The 20,092-nt window shown below is 46.6% G+C and overlaps 1 protein-coding gene across 4 annotated transcripts in view; it reads right to left on the minus strand.

Annotated features, from left to right (window-relative positions):
* Window positions 1-14,200, minus strand: part of aifm3 (AIF family member 3) — a 426,013-nt gene extending 411,813 nt beyond the window's left edge. For 2 of the 4 annotated variants that reach the window (XM_085961917.1, XM_085961915.1), the window contains exon 1: window positions 13,901-14,199. The gene's annotated coding sequence lies outside the window, so the exon portion shown is untranslated. Of the gene's footprint in view, window positions 1-13,900 lie in introns of all 4 variants that reach the window. The other 2 variants (XM_085961914.1, XM_085961918.1) reach the window with 2 other exon arrangements.
* Window positions 14,201-20,092: the final 5,892 nt, after the last annotated feature.

Consider the following 20,092-nt stretch of genomic DNA (forward strand, 5'->3'; position numbering starts at 1 on the left):
AATCCACTCTACTCAATTCCGCTCTCATACCTTCATAGTCTCCTTTATTCAAGCTTAGCACGCTTGTTTGAGATCCAACCTTCTCACCCTCTAATTGAATATGGAATTCAACCATTCCAAGGGGATCCTTTACTAGGACATTTTTAATTAATCCTGTCTCGTTACACAGGACCAGATCTAAGGTTGCTTGCCCCCTGGTCGGTTCAGTTACATACTGCTCAAGAAACCCATCCCTAATACACTCAATGAACTCACCCTCAAGGCAGCCCTGCCCAATTTGATTTGTCCAATTAATATGATAGTTAAAATCCCCCATAATTATAGATGTTCCCTTATTACAAGCCTCAACTATTTCCTGATTGATACTCCATCCAACAGAGTTGCAACTGTTCGGAGGCCTATAGACTACGCCCACTAGTGTTTTTTTACCCTTATTATTCCTTACCTCCACCCAAACTGTTTCATTATCCTGATCTTTTGACCCAATATCATTTCTCTGTATTACAGTGATTCCTTCCTTTATTAACATAGCCACCCCACCTCCCCTTCCTTCCTGCCTGTCCTTCCTGATCGTTAAATAACCTGGTATGTTTAATTCCCAGGCATTGTCACCCTGCAGCCATGTTTCTGTAATGGCCACAAGATCATACCCATATGTAGTTATTTGTGCCATTAACTCGTCTATTTTGTTACGAATGCTACGTGCATTCAGATAGAGAACTTTCAAATATGTTTTGTGACACTTAGTTCCTGCTTTTGCCCTTTTTATTACTTTACCTTTTACTCCATACCTTCTGCCCCTTCCTGACACGCTCTGGTTTTTAATTTCCCCACTGCTACCTAAGTCTATGACCTTCTCTGTTGTTGTTTTTATTATTTGCTCTCTAGGAACCTCCCCCCAACTAGTTAGTTTAAAGCCCTCTCTACAGCCCTAGTTATATGATCCGCCAGGACTCTAGTCCCAGCACTGGCCAAGTGAAGCCCGTCCCAACGGAACAGCTCCCTCCTGCCCCAGTACTGGTGCCAGTGTCCCAGGAAGCAAAACCCATTTCTCCCACACCAGTCTTTGAGCCACGCATTTAACTCTCTAATTTTATTTGTCCTAGCCAAATTCGCTCATTGCTCAGGTAATTATTACCCTTGAGGTTCTCTTTTTAATTTGACCCCTAGCTGCTCATACTCCTTTAACAGAACTGGCTTCCTAGTCCTATCTACGGCGTTTGTACCAACATGGACCACGACAACTGGATTGTCTATTACCGTCTATTTAACTCACTGCCAGGTGTCTATTACTGTCTAATTAAATCACCCCCAGGTGTCTATTTAACACATTACCAATTGTCTATTACTGTCTATTTAACTCACTGCCAGGTGTCTATTACCGCCTATTTAACTCACTGCCAGGTGTCTATTACCGCCTATTTAACTCACTGCCAGGTGTCTATTACCGCCTATTTAACTCACTGCCAGGTGTCTATTACCGCCTATTTAACTCACTGCCAGGTGTCTATTACCGCCTATTTAACTCACTGCCAGGTGTCTCTTTCCGTCTATTAAACTCACTGCCAGGTGTCTATTACCGTCTATTTAACACACTTCCAGGTTTCTATTACCAGCTATTCAACACACTTCCAGGTGTCTATTTCCGTCTATTTAATTCACTGCCAGGTGTCTATTACCGTCTATTTAACTCTCTGCCAGGTGTCTATTACTGTCTATTTAACCCAAGCCAGTTGTCGATTGCCATCTATTTATTTCACTGCCAGTTGTCTATTTCTCTCTTTTTGATTCACTGCCAGGTGTCTATTTAACACACAACCAATTGTCTATTACCGTCTGTTTAACTCACTGCCAGGTGTCTATTACCATCAATTTAACTCACTTCCAGGTGTCTATTACCATCTATTTAACACACTCCCAGGTGTCTATTACCGTCTATTTAACTCACTCCCAGGTGTTTATTACTATCTATTAAACTCACTGCCAGGCGTCGATTACCGTCGATTTAACTCACTGCCAGGTGTCTATTAAACTCACTGCCAGGTGTCTATTTAACTCACCCCCACGTGTCTATTTAACTCACTGCCATGTGTCTACTACTGTCTATTCAACTCACTTCCAGGTGTCTTATACCGTCTATTCAACTCTCTGCCACGTGTCTATTACCATCTATTTAATTCATTGCCAGGTTTCTAATATTGTCCATTTAACTCACTGCCAGGTGTCTATTTGGTGTGGAGATGCCGGTGTTGGACTGGGGTGGACAAATGTAAGAAATCACACAACACTAGGTTATAGTCCAACAGCTTTATTTGAAATCACAAGCTTTCGGAGCGCTGCTCCTTCATCAGGTGAAGTGGAGAGATGCATAAAAACACAACTTATATAGTCAGAGAATAATATCAGATGTTTACAGGTAATCTTTCTAACTGCCATTTATCACACCTCGGCAGAGAGATAATCACCGCAATCACAGGTGTAAATGTTGTCCAAACAGGTCAGTCAGGAATACATTACATCAAAGAGCAATGAGGTGGGGTCACAAGGGGTCAAATGTTGCAGATGCTGGGGTCTGTATGAAAAACAAAAAAAGACAAAAAACATTTTTTTTTGCTGGAAATCACAGCAGGTCCGGCCGCATCTGTGTGGAGAGAACAAGCCAACGACGACTCGAGTCTGGATGACCCTACGTCAGGTGGGGTTACATGTAGCGTGACATGAACCGAAGATCCCGGTTCAGGCCGTCCTCATGGGTGCGGAACTTGGCTATCAGTTTCTGCTCGATGATTTTGCGTTGTCGTGTGTCTCGAAGGCCGCCTTGGAGAATGCTTACCCGAAGATCGGAGGCTGAATGTCCTTGACTGCTGAAGTGTTCCCCGACTGGGAGGGAACACTCCTGCCTGGCGATTGTTGCGCGGTGTCCGTTCATCCGATGTCGCAGTGTCTGCATGGTCTCACCGATGTACCATGCTCCGGGGCATCCTTTCCTGCAACGTATGAGGTAGACAACGTTGGCCGAGTCACATGAATATGTACCATGTACCTGGTGGGTGGTGTCCTCACGTGTGATGATGGTATCTGTGTTGATGATCTGGCATGTCTTGCAGAGGTTGCAGTGGCAGGGTTGTGTGGTGTCGTGGTCGCTGTTCTCCTGAAAGCTGGGTAATTTGCTGCGAACGATGGTCTGTTTGAGGTTAGGCGGCTGTTTGAAGGCAAGTAGTGGAGTCGTGGGGATGGCCTTAGCGAGGTGTTCGTCGTCATCGATGACATGTTGAAGGCTGCGAAGAACATGGCCTAGTTTCTCCGCTCCGGGGGAAGTACTGGACGACGAAGGGTACTCTGTTGGTTGTGTCCCGTGTTTGTCTTCTGAGGAGGTCTATGCAATTTTTCGCTGTGGCCCGTCGGAACTGTCAATCGACGAGTCGAGCGTCATATCCCGTTCTTACGAGGGCGTCTTTCAGCGTCTGTAAGTGTCCATCGCGTTCCTCCTTGTCCGAGCAGATCCTGTGTATTCGCAGGGCTTGTCCATAGGGGATGGCTTCTTTAACGTGGTTAGGATGGAAGCTGGAGAAGTGGAGCATCGTGAAGTTGTCCGTGGGCTTGCGGTAGAGTGAAGTGCTGAGGTGTCCGTCTTTGACGGAGATTCGTGTGTCCAAGAATGAAACCGATTCTGAGGAGTAGTCCATGGTGAGTTTGATGGTGGGATGGAACTTGTTGATGTTATCGTGTAGTCTTTTCAGTGATTCTTCGCCATGGGTCCATAGGAAGAAGAAGCATACCGACAACTGGACAACCAGGAACACGACAGACAGTTACCCGCAGATCCAACCAAAGAACACAGCCACCAACTCAACAGACTGATCAAGACCTTCGATCCAGAACTTCAAAGCATCCTACGCGCTCTCATCCCACGTACTCCCCACGTGGGAGACTTCTACTGCCTCGCAAAGATACACAAAGCCAACACACCCAGGCGTCCTATTGTATCAGGCAACAGAACCCTGTGTGAGAACCTCTCTGGATACGTCGAGGGCATCCTGAAACCCATCGTACAGGGAACCCCCAGCTTCAGTCATGACACTACAGACTTCTTACAGAAACTCAGCACCCACGGACCAGTCGAACCAGGAACACGCCTCGCCACGATGGACGTCTCGGCACTCTACACCAGTATCCCCCACGATGACGGCATCACTGCAACAGCCTCAGTACTCAACACCAACAACAGCCAATCTCCAGACGCCATCCTACAACTCATCCGCTTCATCCTTGACCACAATGTCTTCACCGTCGACAACCAGTTCTTTACCCAAACACACGGAACAGCCATGGGGACCAAATTCGTACCCCAATACGCCAACATCTTCATGCACAAGTTCGAGCAAGACTTCTTCGCTGCACAGGACCTCCAACCAACGCTATACACCAGATACATCGACGACATTTTCTTCCTATGGACCCACGGCGAAGAATCACTGAAAAGACTACACGATAACATCAACAAGTTCCATCCCACCATCAAACTCACCATGGACTACTCCTCAGAATCGGTTTCATTCTTGGACACACGAATCTCCATCAAAGACGGACACCTCAGCACTTCACTCTACCGCAAGCCCACGGACAACCTCACGATGCTCCACTTCTCCAGCTTCCATCCTAACCACGTTAAAGAAGCCATCCCCTATGGACAAGCCCTGCGAATACACAGGATCTGCTCAGACGAGGAGGAACGCGATGGACACCTACAGACGCTGAAAGATGCCCTCGTAAGAACGGGATATGACGCTCGACTCGTCAATCGACAGTTCCGACGGGCCACAGCGAAAAATCGCATAGACCTCCTCAGAAGACAAATACGGGACACAACCAACAGAGTACCCTTCATCGTCCAGTACTTCCCCAGAACGGAGAAACTACGCCATGTTCTTCGCAGCCTTCAACATGTCATCAATGACGACGAACACCTCGCTAAGGCCATCCCCATGCCTCCACTACTCACCTTCAAACAGCCGCCTAACTTCAAACAGACCATCGTTCGCAGCAAATTACCCAGCTTACAGGAGAACAGCGACCACGACACCACACAACCCTACCACAGCAACCTCTGCAAGACATGCCAGATCATCAACACAGATACCATCATCACACGTGAGGACACCACCCACCAGGTACATGGTACATACTCATGTGACTCGGCCAACGTTGTCTACCTCATACGTTGCAGGAAAGAATGCCCCGGAGCATGGTACATCGGCGAGACCATGCAGACACTGCGACAACGGATGAACGGACACCGCACAACAATTGCCAGGCAGGAGTGTTCCCTCTCAGTCGGGGAACACTTCAGCAGTCAAGGACATTCAGCCTCCGATCTTCGGGTACGCATTCTCCAAGGCGGCCTTCGAGACACATGGCAACGCAAAATCATCGAGCAGGAACTGATAGCCAAGTTCCGCACCCATGAGGACGGCCTGAACCGGGACCTTGGGTTCATGTCACGCTACATGTAACCCCACCTGACGTAGGGTCATCCAGACTCGAGTCGTCGTTGGCTTGTTCTCTCCACACAGATGCAGCCAGACCTGCTGTGATTTCCAGCAAAAAAAATGTTTTTTGTCTGTTTTTTTGTTTTTCATACAGACCCCAGCATCTGCAACATTTGACCCCTTGTGACCCCAACTCATTGCTCTTTGATGTAATGTTTTCCTGACTGACCTGTTTGGACACCATTTACACCTTTGATTGCCGTGATTATCTCTCTGCCGAGGTGTGATAAATGGCAGGTAGAAAGATTACCTGTAAACATCTGACATTATTCTCTGACTATATAAGCTGTGTTTTTATGCATCTCTCCACTTCACCTGATGAAGGAGCAGTGCTCCGAAAGCCTGTGATTTCAAATAAAGCTGTTGGACTATAACCTGGTGTTGTGTGATTTCTTACAGGTGTCTATTTAACACACTTCCAGGTGTCTATTTCCGTCTATTTAACTCACTGCCAGGTGTCTATTACTGTCTATTTAACTCACTGCCAGGTGTCTATTACTGTCTATTTAACTCACTGCCAGGTGTCTATTATCGTCTATTTATCTCACTGCTCTGTTTCTATTACCGGCTATTTAACTCTCTGCCAGGTGTCTATTACCTTCTAGTTAACTCACTCCCAGGTGTCTATTACCATCTATTTAACCCAAGCCCAGTGTCGATTGCCATCTATTTATTTCACTGCCACTTGTCTATTTCTTTCTTTTTGATTCACTGCCAGGTGTCTATTTAACACACAACCAATTGTCTATTACCATCTATTTAACTCACTTCCAGGTGTCTATTACCGTCTATTTAAATCACTCCCAGGTGTCTATTTAACACACTACCAATTGTCTATTACCATCTATTTAACTCACTGCCAGGTGTCTATTACCGTCTATTTAATTCACTCCCAGGTGTCTATTTCCTTCTATTTAACACACTGCCAGGTGTCTATTACCATCTATTTAACTCACTCCCAGGTTTCTATTACGGTCTATTTAACTCACCCCCAGTGTCTATTACGGTATATTTAGCTCACTGCCAGTTGTCTATTTCCATCTATTAAACTCACTGCCAGTGTCTATTCCTGTCAATTTAACTCTCTCCCCGGTGTCTATTACCGTCTATTTAACTCACTGCCACGTGTCTATTTCCGTCTATTTAACTCATTGCCGGGTGTCTATTACCGTCTATTTAACTCACTGCCAGTTGTCTATTACCGTCTGCTTAACTCACTGCTTGGTGGTGTCTATTACCGTCCATTTAACTCACAGCCAGGTGTCTATTTAACACACTTCCAGGAGTCTATTTCCGTCTATTTAACTCACTGCCAGGTGTCTATTACCATCTATTTAACTCACTGCCTGGTGTCTATTACCGTCTATTTAACTCACTGCCAGGTGTCTATTTCCGTCTATTTAACACACTGCCAGGTGTCTATTACCGTCTATTTAACTCACTGCCTGGTGTCTATTACCGTCTATTTAACTCACTGCCTGGTGTCTATTACCGTCTATTTAACTCACTGCCAGGTGTCTATTACTGTCTATTTACCTCTGCCGGGTGTCTAATACCGTCTATTTAACTGACTGCCAGGTGTCTATTACCATCTATTTAACTCACTTCCAGGTGTCTATTACCGTCTATTTACCACACTTTCAGGTTTCTATTACCATCTATTTACCATACTTTCAGGTTTCTATTACCGTCTATTTAACTCACTGCCAGGTGTCTATTACCGTCTATTTAACTCACTGCCTGGTGTCTATTACCGTCTATTTAACTCACTGCCAGGTGTCTATTTCCGTCTATTTAACTCACTGCCTGGTGTCTATTACCATCTATTTAACTCACTGCCAGGTGTCTATTACCGTCTATTTAACTCACTGCCTGGTGTCTATTACCGTCTATTTAACTCACTGCCAGGTGTCTATTACCATCTATTTAACTCACTGCCAGGTGTCTATTTCCGTCTATTTAACTCACTGCCAGGTGTCTATTACCGTCTATTTAACTCACTGCCTGGTGTCTATTTCTGTCAATTTAACTCAATGCCAGGTGTCGATTACCGTCTATTTAACTCAGTGTCAGGTGTCTATTTCTGTCTATTTAACTCACCACCAGGTGTCTATTACTGTCTATTTACCTCTGCCGGGTGTCTAATACCGTCTATTTAACTGACTGCCAGGTGTCTATTACCATCTATTTAACTCACTTCCAGGTGTCTATTACCGTCTATTTACCACACTTTCAGGTTTCTATTACCATCTATTTACCATACTTTCAGGTTTCTATTACCGTCTATTTAACTCACTGCCAGGTGTCTATTACCGTCTATTTAACTCACTGCCTGGTGTCTATTACCGTCTATTTAAGTCACTGCCAGGTGTCTATTTCTGTCTATTTAACTCACTGCCTGGTGTCTATTACCGTCTATTTAAGTCACTGCCAGGTGTCTATTTCTGTCTATTTAACTCACTGCCTGGTGTCTATTACCGTCTATTTAAGTCACTGCCAGGTGTCTATTACCATCTATTTAACTCACTGCCAGGTGTCTATTACCGTTTATTGAACTCACTGCCAGGTGTCTATTACCATCTATTTAACTCACTGCCAGGTGTCTATTACCGTCTATTTAACTCACTGTCTGGTGTCTATTACCGTCTATTTAACTCACTTCCAGGTTTCTATTACCGTCTATTTAACTCACTGCCAGGTGTCCATTTCCGTCTATTTAACTCACTGCCAGGTGTCTATTATACTCACTGCCAGGTGTCTATTACCGTCTATTTAACTCACTCCCAGTAGTCTATTACACAGAATCACAGAAACCCCACAGTGCAGATAGAGGCCATTTCGGCCCATCGAGCCTGCACCGACACATATCCCACCTGATCCCTGTAACCCCTACACCAACAAATATCCCACCCTATCCCCGTAACCCCACGTATTTAATCCCCCTAACACTAAGGGTCAATTTATCATAGCCAATCATCCTAACCCGCACATCTTTGGACTGTGGGAGGAAACCGGAGCACCCGGAGGAAACCCACGCAAACACGGGGAGAATGTGCAAACTCCACACAGACAGTCACCCGAGGCCGGATTCGAACCCGGGTCCCTGGCGCTGTGAGGCAACAGTGCCAACCACTATGCCACCGTGCCACCCTATTACCGTCTATTTAACTTACTCCCAGGTGTCTATTACACTCACTGCCAGGTGTCGATTGCCATCTATTTAACTCACTGCCAGTTGTCTATTACCGTCTGTTTAATTCACTGCCTGGTGTCTATTACCATCTATTTAAATCACTGCCAGGTGTCTATTACCGTCTATTTAACTCAGTCCCATGTGTCTATTTAACACACAACCAATTGTCTATTACCGTCTTTTTAACTCACTTGCAGGTGTCTATAACCATCTATTTAACTCACTCCCAGTTGTGTATTTCCGTCTATTTCATTCACTGCCAGGTGTCTAGTTGTGTCTATTAAACTCACTGCCAGGTGTCTATTACCGTCTATTTAACTCACTGCCGTGTGTCTATTACCATCAATTTAACTCACTGCCAGGTGTCTATTACCGTCTATTTAACTCACTGCCGTGTGTCTATTACCATCAATTTAACTCACTGCCAGGTGTCTATTACCGTCTATTTAACTCACTGCCGTGTGTCTATTACCATCAATTTAACTCACTGCCAGGTGTCTATTACCTTCAATTTAACTCACTGCCAGGTGGCTATTACCGTCTATTTAACTCACTGCCAGATGTCTATTACCGTCTATTTAACTCACTGCCTGGCGTCTATTACCGTCTATTTAACTCACTGCCTGGTGTCTATTACCATCTATTTAATTCACTGCCAGGTGTCTATTTCCGTCTATTTAACTCACTGCCAGGTGTCTATTACCGTCTATTTAACCCACTGCCAGGTGTCTATTACCATCTATTTAATTCACTGCCAGGTGTCTATTACCGTCTATTTAACTCACTGCCAGGTGTCTATTACCGTCTATTTAACCCACTGCCAGGTGTCTATTACCATTTTTTTAACTCACTGCCAGGTGTCTATTACCGTCTATTTAACTCACTGCCGTGTGTCTATTACCATCAATTTAACTCACTGCCAGGTGTCTATTTCCGCCTATTTAACTCACTGCCAGGTGTCTATTACCTTCAATTTAACTCACTGCCAGGTGTCTATTACCGTCTATTTAACTCACTGCCGTGTGTCTATTACCATCAATTTAACTCACTGCCAGGTGTCTATTTCCGCCTATTTAACTCACTGCCAGGTGTCTATTACCTTCAATTTAACTCACTGCCAGGTGTCTATTACCGTCTATTTAACTCACTGCCAGGTGTCTATTACCTTCAATTTAACTCACTGCCAGGTGTCTATTTCCGCCTATTTAACTCACTGCCAGGTGTCTATTACCGTTTATTTAACTCACTGCCAGGTGTCTATTACCTTCAATTTAACTCACTGCCAGGTGTCTATTACCGTTTATTTAACTCACTGCCAGGTGTCTATTACCTTCAATTTAACTCACTGCCAGGTGGCTATTACCGTCTATTTAACTCACTGCCAGGTGTCTATTACCATTTTTTTAACTCACTGCCAGGTGTCTATTACCGTCTATTTAACCCACTGCCAGGTGTCTATTACCATTTTTTTAACTCACTGCCAGGTGTCTATTTCCGCCTATTTAACTCACTGCCAGGTGTCTATTACCTTCAATTTAACTCACTGCCAGGTGTCTATTACCGTCTATTTAACTCACTGCCAGGTGTCTATTACCTTCAATTTAACTCACTGCCAGGTGTCTATTTCCGCCTATTTAACTCACTGCCAGGTGTCTATTACCTTCAATTTAACTCACTGCCAGGTGTCTATTTCCGCCTATTTAACTCACTGCCAGGTGTCTATTACCGTTTATTTAACTCACTGCCAGGTGTCTATTACCTTCAATTTAACTCACTGCCAGGTGGCTATTACCGTCTATTTAACTCACTGCCAGATGTCTATTACCGTCTATTTAACTCACTGCCTGGCGTCTATTACCGTCTATTTAACTCACTGCCAGATGTCTATTACCGTTTATTTAACTCACTGCCAGGTGTCTATTACCTTCAATTTAACTCACTGCCAGGTGGCTATTACCGTCTATTTAACTCACTGCCAGATGTCTATTACCGTCTATTTAACTCACTGCCTGGCGTCTATTACCGCCTATTTAACTCACTGCCAGGTGTCTATTACCGTTTATTTAACTCACTGCCAGGTGTCTATTACCTTCAATTTAACTCACTGCCAGGTGGCTATTACCGTCTATTTAACTCACTGCCAGATGTCTATTACCGTCTATTTAACTCACTGCCTGGCGTCTATTACCGTCTATTTAACTCACTGCCAGATGTCTATTACCGTCTATTTAACTCACTGCCTGGCGTCTATTACCGTCTATTTAACTCACTGCCTGGTGTCTATTACCATCTATTTAATTCACTGCCAGGTGTCTATTTCCGTCTATTTAACTCACTGCCAGGTGTCTATTACCGTCTATTTAACTCACTGCCAGGTGTCTATTACCGTCTATTTAACTCACTGCCAGGTGTCTATTACCGTCTATTTAACTCACTGCCAGGTGTCTATTACCGTCTATTTAACTCACTGCCAGGTGTCTATTACTGTATATTAATCTCACTGCCAGGTGTCTATTACTGTTTATTTAACTCACTCCCAGGTATCTATTTCCGTCAAATTAACTCACTGCCAGGTGTCCATTTAATTCACTGCCAGGTGTCTATTTCCGTCTATTTAGCTCACTGTCATGTGTCTATTACCGTCAATTTAACTCAGTGCCAGGTGTCTTTTGAACACACTGCCAGCTGTCCATTACTGCCTATTTAACTCACTGCCAAGTGTCTATTACCGTCTATTTAACTCACTGCCAGGTGTCTATTGCCATCTATTTAACTCACTGCCAGGTGTCTATTTCCGCCTATTTAACTCACTGCCAGGTGTCTATTACCATCTATTTAACTCACTGCCAGGTGTCTAGTATGATTTGGACAGGTTGGGTGATTGGGCTGATGCATGGCAGATGCAATATAATGTGGATAAATGTGAGGTTATCCACTTTGGTGGCAAAAACAGGAAGACAGATTATCTGAACAGCAATTGATTGGGAGAAGGGGAAGTGCAATGAGACCTGGGCGTCCTTGTGCACCAGTCGCTGAAGGTAAGCATGCAGGTGCAGCAGGCGGTTAAGAAGGCAAACGGTATGTTGGCCTTTGTAGCGAGAGGGTTCGAGTACAGGAACAAGGATGTCTTGCTGCAGTTGTACAGGGCCGTGGTGAGACCACATCTTGAGTATTGTGTGCAGTTTTGGTCGCCTTATCTGAGGAAGGATGTTCTTGCCATGGAGGGAGTGCAGCGAAGATTCACCAGACTGATACCTGGGATGACAGGAATGACGTATGAGGGGAGATTGGGTCGATTGTGCTTATACTCGCTGGAGTTTAGAAGAATGAGAGGGGATCTCATTGAAACTTATAAAATTCTAACAGGACTAGACAGACTAGATGCAGGAAGGATGTTCCTGATGGCAGGGGAATCCAGAACCAGGGGTCACAGTCTAAGGATAAGGGGTAAGCCATTTAGGACAGAGATGAGGAGGAATTTCTTCACCCAGAGATTGGTGAACCTGTGGAATTCTTTACCACAGAAGGCAGTTGAGGCCAATTCATTTAATATATTCTCGGAGTTAGATATATTTCTTAGGGCTAAAGGGACCAAGGGATATGGGGAGAAGGCAGGGTCAGGGTACTGAACTTGGATGATCAGCCATGATCTCATTGAATGGCGGAGCAGGCTCGAGGGGCCAAATGGCCTACTCCTGCTCCTATCTTATGTGTTTCTATGTTTCTATTACTGTCTAGTTAACTCACTCCCAAGTGTCTACTTAACACACTACCAGGTGTCCATTTAACTCACTTCCAGGTGTCTATTTCCGTCTATTTAACTCACTGCCTGGTGTGTATTTCCGTCTATTTAACTCACTGCCAGGTGTCTATTTCCCTCTCTTTTACTCATTCCCAGGTGTCTAGTACCCTCGATTTAACTCACTGCCAGGTGTCTATAACACTCTATTTGAGTGACTGTAGGCCTATTATCCTCTACACATCTGACAGCTAGCTTCTTCTTGTTCATGTAACTCATTGCCGTGGGGTCCATCATCCTCCAGGTAATTCATTAACAAATGCCTATTATTCCCTATTTGTAACTCATTGCCAAACATTACTCTTCCCATTTCCCCCACCTTCTATGCTATAATTCCCTGCCTGCTCTCTTTTAAGCTTAGGAAACAACTATCTGCTGTGCTTTATGTAATTTGCTGCCTACTGTTTGCGCATCTTCTAGATTACTCACTGCCGGCTGTGGGTTTGCCTCTATGTAATTCACTACCTATTGGCACTGAAATTCTACCGGGGTTCTCCCGGTCTCCCGTCATAACCTCTTTTGGATGGGACGTTAATCTGACATCTGCCCTCTCAGGTGGACGTAAAAGATTCCACCGCACTATTCAAAGAAGAGCTGGGGAGCTGCCCCCTGTGGCCTGGGGCCAATGTTTATCCCTCAACCCACATTGACTGAAAAACAGATTATCTAGCCATTATCACATTGCTGGCTAAGTGTTACCCTGTGTGTAACTCACGACCTTCGATGTAACTCATGTGAGCTATTCTGTTATCCTCTATGTATGTTGAACGTTGAAAGTTGAAAGGTATTTCAGTAACCAAAGGGTTAATACACCTCTCTGAAAATGTAGATCCGGTCCCTGCAACTCAGTCACCCAGAACTGGAACATGGACAATCCAAAAATACAACTGAACAGGTCCATTTAATCAAGTAATTGCCCAGATGACCGTATTCACCACAAACTCTGAACAGCATTTAAGTGTTGAATGCAAAGAGGTCAAATGAAATCTCAGCTTACCGGGACAGCCATGTCCATTTAAAACGCACCCTGATGTGTCCAGCTTTGTGCCGTCCAATATTGCTGACACAGGGATACAGTAGTTTCAATACAACACACCAAACCTACGTCTTCAAAACAGACTGCGAGCAACTGCAGGCAAACGGCGCATTTTGTCGGGGGATCGTTCACGGTTGAAACACTGCACACATTTCTTTCTGTAATTCAAGCTGTCTCTCGCTCTCTGCCACACGCATACAGGGGCTCGCAAGGTGGATTTCGCAAAGCATTTTGAGGCATTTCTTGCTAAACAGGGACTGGGTTAGCCGCGACCGAGAACCGACACCTGCTAGCGGTAGGGATGCAGGCGCAGTGACACTTACCTGTGTTGAAGCAGCTGGTGCAGAGTGGTTGGAAATACTTCCCCAATGGTTTTTTTCTTAAGTGAAGTCGAGGTACAGCATTCCTTTTATTTGCTGTTAAAAAAAGACACCCTGTCTTCCTCTGCTTGTGGCAGTCTGGTAGTAAATGTGTTTGCCAAAGAATTTCCTGAATGATAATCACATGAGACGGAAGTCTCTGCAGCAGAGGCGAACTGAAAGACTAGCAAGCGGAATGCAGCAGGGAGCTCTGCCAACCAGCCAGCCCTCAGCAACATGCAGCATTGATGAAGTAGCAGGATGCAAGCACAGCACGAATTGAGAATCAGTCCTCCCCGCCCCGCCCACCCCTCTCCCTTTCCAAGGTCCTGACAGCTGAATGCTGTCCCCAGAAAGGCTGACTCATACTCTCTCTGTCATGCAGCCTTCGCCTGTCATTCCCATCGGATTACCAAGTGGGTGCTGTTGTGCTATCAGAGGCTGCCAGTCCTCCCAAGACGGGAAGCTCCCTTATCTTTACAGTCTGCTCGCTCCTTGTCTTCAAGGACTCTGGGGATGGGAGGCGGCGGTGGGGGTGGGGGAAGCATACTGCAGTGTGAGACAATTAGCAACACACATGCAGTAGTCAGTGGAGGGAAAGGATTGAGCCAAGCACGTTGACAGCTGTCAGTCACTGTCGCGGCACGATCCCGTGCAGATTTGTGATCAGACTTGCTGTTACGGAAGAGTTTTCGACCATTCTTGGCTCTGAGAATTTTACTGTAATGATCCATGTTGGCCACTGAACAAACTTTGTGTCAGAGCGATGCACTTTTTGTGATGCAGTGTTAAGCACCAGTGAATTCATATCATTTTACTTTTAGGTAGCAGCTGGGATGATGTCATTGCACCAGTAGTTGTCTGAAGTTCTCCGTCCCAGTTGTGCACTTGGTGGATTGCTACGGAGTCATTTTATCAAACAATACTGTTCTGGAGCCAACCACTGACCACTGTCCATATCAAGGCTGCGGCCATTTACTGACCAGTGTCCACAGATAGACTGAAGCCAGACACTGACCACTGTCCATAGATAGACTGAAGCCAGACACTGACCACTGTCCACAGATAGACTGAAGCCAGACACTGACCACTGTCCATATCAAGGCTGCGGCCATTTACTGACCAGTGTCCACAGATAGACTGAAGCCAGACACTGACCACTGTCCACAGATAGACTGAAGCCAGACACTGACCACTGTCCACAGATAGACTGAAGCCAGACACTGACCACTGTCCACAGATAGACTGAAGCCAGGCACTGACCACTGTCCACAGATAGACTGAAGCCAGACACTGACCACTGTCCATGGATAGACTGAAGCCAGACACTGACCACTGTCCATGGATAGACTGAAGCCAGACACTGACCACTGTCCATGGATAGACTGGAGCCAGACACTGACAACTGTCCATGGGTAGACTGAAGCCAGACACTGACCACTGTCCACAGATAGACTGAAGCCAGACACTGACCACTGTCCATAGATAGACTGAAGCCAGCCACTGACCACTGTCCATGGGTAGACTGAAGCCAGCCACTGACCACTGTCCATGGGTAGACTGAAGTCAGACACTGACCACTGTCCATGGATAGACTGGAGCCAGACACTGACAACTGTCCATGGATAGACTGAAGCCAGACACTGACCACTGTCCACAGATAGACTGGAGCCAGACACTGACCACTATCCATATCAAGGCTGCGGCCATTTACTGACCAGTGTCCACAGATAGACTGAAGCCAGACACTGACCACTGTCCATGGATAGACTGAAGCCAGACACTGACCACTGTCCATATCAAGGCTGCGGCCATTTACTGACCAGTGTCCACAGATAGACTGAAGCCAGACACTGACCACTGTCCACAGATAGACTGAAGCCAGACACTGACCACTGTCCACAGATAGACTGAAGCCAGACACTGACCACTGTCCACAGATAGACTGGAGCCAGACACTGACCACTGTCCATATCAAGGCTGTGGCCATTTACTGACCAGTGTCCACAGATAGACTGAAGCCAGACACTGACCACTGTCCATGGATAGACTGAAGCCAGACACTGACCACTGTCCACAGATAGACTGAAGCCAGACACTGACCACTGTCCATATCAAGGCTGCGGCCATTTACTGACCAGTGTCCACAGATAGACTGAAGCCAGACACTGACCACTGTCCATATCAAGGCTGCGGCCATTTACTGACCAGTGTCCACAGATAGACTGAAGCCAGACACTGACCAGTGTCCACAGATAGACTGGAGCCAGACACTGACCACTGTCCACAGATAGACTGAAGCCAGACACTGACCACTGTCCACAGATAGACTGAAGCAAGACACTGACCACTGTCCATATCAAGGCTGCAGCCATTTACTGACCAGTGTCCACAGATAGACTGAAGCCAGACACTGACCACTGTCCATATCAAGGCTGCGGCCATTTACTGACCAGTGTCCACAGATAGACTGAAGCCAGCCACTGACCACTGTCCATGGATAGACTGAAGCCAGACACTGACCACTGTCCACAGATAGACTGAAGCCAGACACTGACCACTGTCCACAGATGGACTGAAGCCAGACACTGACCACTGTCCACAGATAGACTGAAGCCAGACACTGACCACTGTCCACAGATAGACTGAAGCCAGACACTGACCACTGTCCATGGATAGACTGAAGCCAGACACTGACCACTGTCCACAGATAGACTGAAGCCAGACACTGACCACTGTCCATGGATAGACTGAAGCCAGACACTGACCACTGTCCACAGATAGACTGAAGCCAGACACTGACCAGTGTCCACAGATAGACTGAAGCCAGACACTGACAACTGTCCATGGGTAGACTGAAGCCAGACACTGACCACTGTCCACGGATAGACTGAAGCCAGACACAGACCACTGTCCATGGATAGACTGAAGCCAACCACTGACCACTGTCCATATCAAGACTGCGGCCATTTACTGACCAGTGTCCACAGATAGACTGAAGCCAGACACTGACCACTGTCCACAGATAGACTGAAGCCAGACACTGACCACTGTCCACAGATAGACTGAAGCCATATACTGACCACTGTCCACAGATAGACTGAAGCCAGACACTGACCACTGTCCACAGATAGACTGAAGCCAGACACTGACCACTGTCCATGGATAGACTGAAGCCAGACAATGACCACTGTCCATGGATAGACTGGAGCCAGACACTGACAACTGTCCATGGGTAGACTGAAGCCAGCCACTGACCACTGTCCATAGATAGACTGAAGCCAGCCACTGACCACTGTCCATGGGTAGACTGAAGCCAGACACTGACCACTGTGCACAGATAGACTGAAGCCAGACACTGACCACTGTCCATGGATAGACTGGAGCCAGACACTGACAACTGTCCATGGGTAGACTGAAGCCAGCCACTGACCACTGTCCATAGATAGACTGAAGCCAGCCACTGACCACTGTCCATGGGTAGAGTGAAGCCAGCCACTGACCACTGTCCATGGGTAGACTGAAGCCAGACACTGACCACTGTGCATAGATAGACTGAAGCCAGACACTGACCACTGTCCACAGATAGACTGAAGCCAGACACTGACCACTGTCCTTAGATAGACTGAAGCCAGACACTGACCACTGTCCATAGATAGACTGAAGCCAGACACTGACAACTGTCCATGGGTAGACAGAAGCCAGACACTGACCACTGTCCATAGATAGACTGAAGCCAGACACTGACCACTGTCCATGGGTAGACTGAAGCCAGCCACTGACCACTGTCCATGGGTAGACTGGAGCCAGACACTGACCACTGTGCATAGATAGACTGAAGCCAGACACTGACCACTGTCCATGGGTAGACTGAAGCAAGACACTGACCACTGTCCATAGATGGACTGAAGCCAGACACTGACCACTGTCCATGGGTAGACTGAAGCCAGACACTGACCACTGTCCATAGATAGACTGAAGCAGACACTGACCACTGTCCATGGGTAGACTGAAGCCAGACACTGACCACTGTCCATGGATAGACTGGAGCCAGACATTGACCACTGTCCATGGGTAGATTGAAGCCAGACACTGACCATTGTCCATGGGTAGACTGAAGCCAGACACTGACCACTGTCCATGGATAGACTGGAGCCAGACACTGACCACTGTCCATGGGTAGACTGAAGCCAGACACTGACCACTGTCCACAGATAGACTGGAGCCAGACACTGACCAATGTCCATGGATAGACTGAAGCCAGACCCTGACCACTGTCCACGGATAGACTGGAGCCAGACACTGACCAATGTCCATGGATAGACTGAAGCCAGACACTGACCACTGTCCATGGATAGACTGAAGCCAGACACTGACCACTGTCCACAGATAGACTGAAGCCAGACACCGACCACTGTCCACAGATAGACTGAAGCCAGACACTGACCACTGTCCATGGATAGACTGGAGCCAGACACTGACCACTGTCCATGGGTAGACTGAAGCCAGACACTGACCACTGTCCATGGATAGACTGAAGCCAGACACTGACCACTGTCCATGGATAGACTGGAGCCAGACACTGACAACTGTCCATGGGTAGACTGAAGCCAGCCACTGACCACTGTCCATAGATAGACTGAAGCCAGCCACTGACCACTGTCCATGGGTAGACTGAAGCCAGCCACTGACCACTGTCCATGGGTAGACTGAAGCCAGACACTGACCACTGTCCATAGATAAACTGAAGCCAGACACTGACCACTGTCCACAGATAGACTGGAGCCAGACACTGACCACTGTCCATGGATAGACTGATGCCAGCCACTGACCACTGTCCATGGATAGACTGAAGCCAGACACTGACCACTGTTGAAGGGTAGACTGAAGCCCGACACTGACCACTCTCCACAGATAGACTGAAGCCAGACACTGACCACTGTCCACAGATAGACTGGAGCCAGACACTGACCACTGTCCATGGATAGACTGATGCCAGCCACTGACCACTGTCAATGGATAGACTGGAGCCCGACACTGACCACTCTCCACAGATAGACTGAAGCCAGACACTGACCACTGACCATGGATAGACTGAAGCCAGACACAGACCACTGTCCATGGATAGACTGAAGCCAGACACTGACCAATGTCCACAGATAGACTGGAGCTCGACACTGACCCCTTTTCACAGAGATAACATCCACCCATTGACCACTATCCTCAGAAACACCTAAGTCAGCCACTGACCTCTACATTGAAACAGGAGTGAGCCACATACCCCTGTCTGCAATGTGACTAAAACCAGCCATTGGGAGAATGGAGCAATCACTGACCCCACAATTAAACTGACGCCAGTGATTGACCCTCTACCCGCAACAAAATCAGAATCAACCCATTAGCCTCTGTCCTGAATAAGATGAGAGACAAGTACTGCCCCTCTGGGTATTAAGAACAGTCAGCCACTGACCATCATTCACAGAGACTAGATTCAACCATCGACCTTGTCCACAGACACTAGATTCAACCATCGACCCTGTCCACAGACACTAGATTCAACCATCAACCCTGTCCACAGACACTAGATTCAACCATCGACCCTGTCCACAGACACTAGATTCAACCATCGACCTTGTCCACAGACACTAGATTCAACCATCGACCCTGTCCACAGACACTAGATTCAACCATCGACCCTGTCCACAGACACTAGATTCAACCATCGACCCTGTCCACAGAGACTAGATTCAAACATCGATCTTGTCCACAGAGTCTAGATTCAACCATCGACCTTGTCCACAGAGACTAGATTCAACCATCGACATTGTCCACAGACACTAGATTCAACCATCGACCCTGTCCACAGAGACTAGATTCAACCATCGACCCTGTCCACAGAGACTAGATTCAACCATCAACCCTGTCCACAGACACTAGATTCAATCATCGACCTTGTCCACAGAGTCTAGATTCAACCATCGACCTTGTCCACAGAGACTAGATTCAACCATCGACCTTGTCCACAGACATTAGATTCAACCATCGACCCTGTCCACAGAGACTAGATTCAACCATCGACCCTGTCCACAGAGCTAGATTCAACCATCGACCCTGTGCACAGAGCTAGATTCAACCATCGACCCTGTCCACAGACAT

The sequence above is a fragment of the Somniosus microcephalus genome, chromosome 19 (genome assembly GCF_052327205.1).
Source record: "Somniosus microcephalus isolate GS21.2 chromosome 19, FLI_Smic_1.0, whole genome shotgun sequence".
In the NCBI taxonomy this organism is placed as follows: Eukaryota; Metazoa; Chordata; class Chondrichthyes; order Squaliformes; family Somniosidae; genus Somniosus; species Somniosus microcephalus.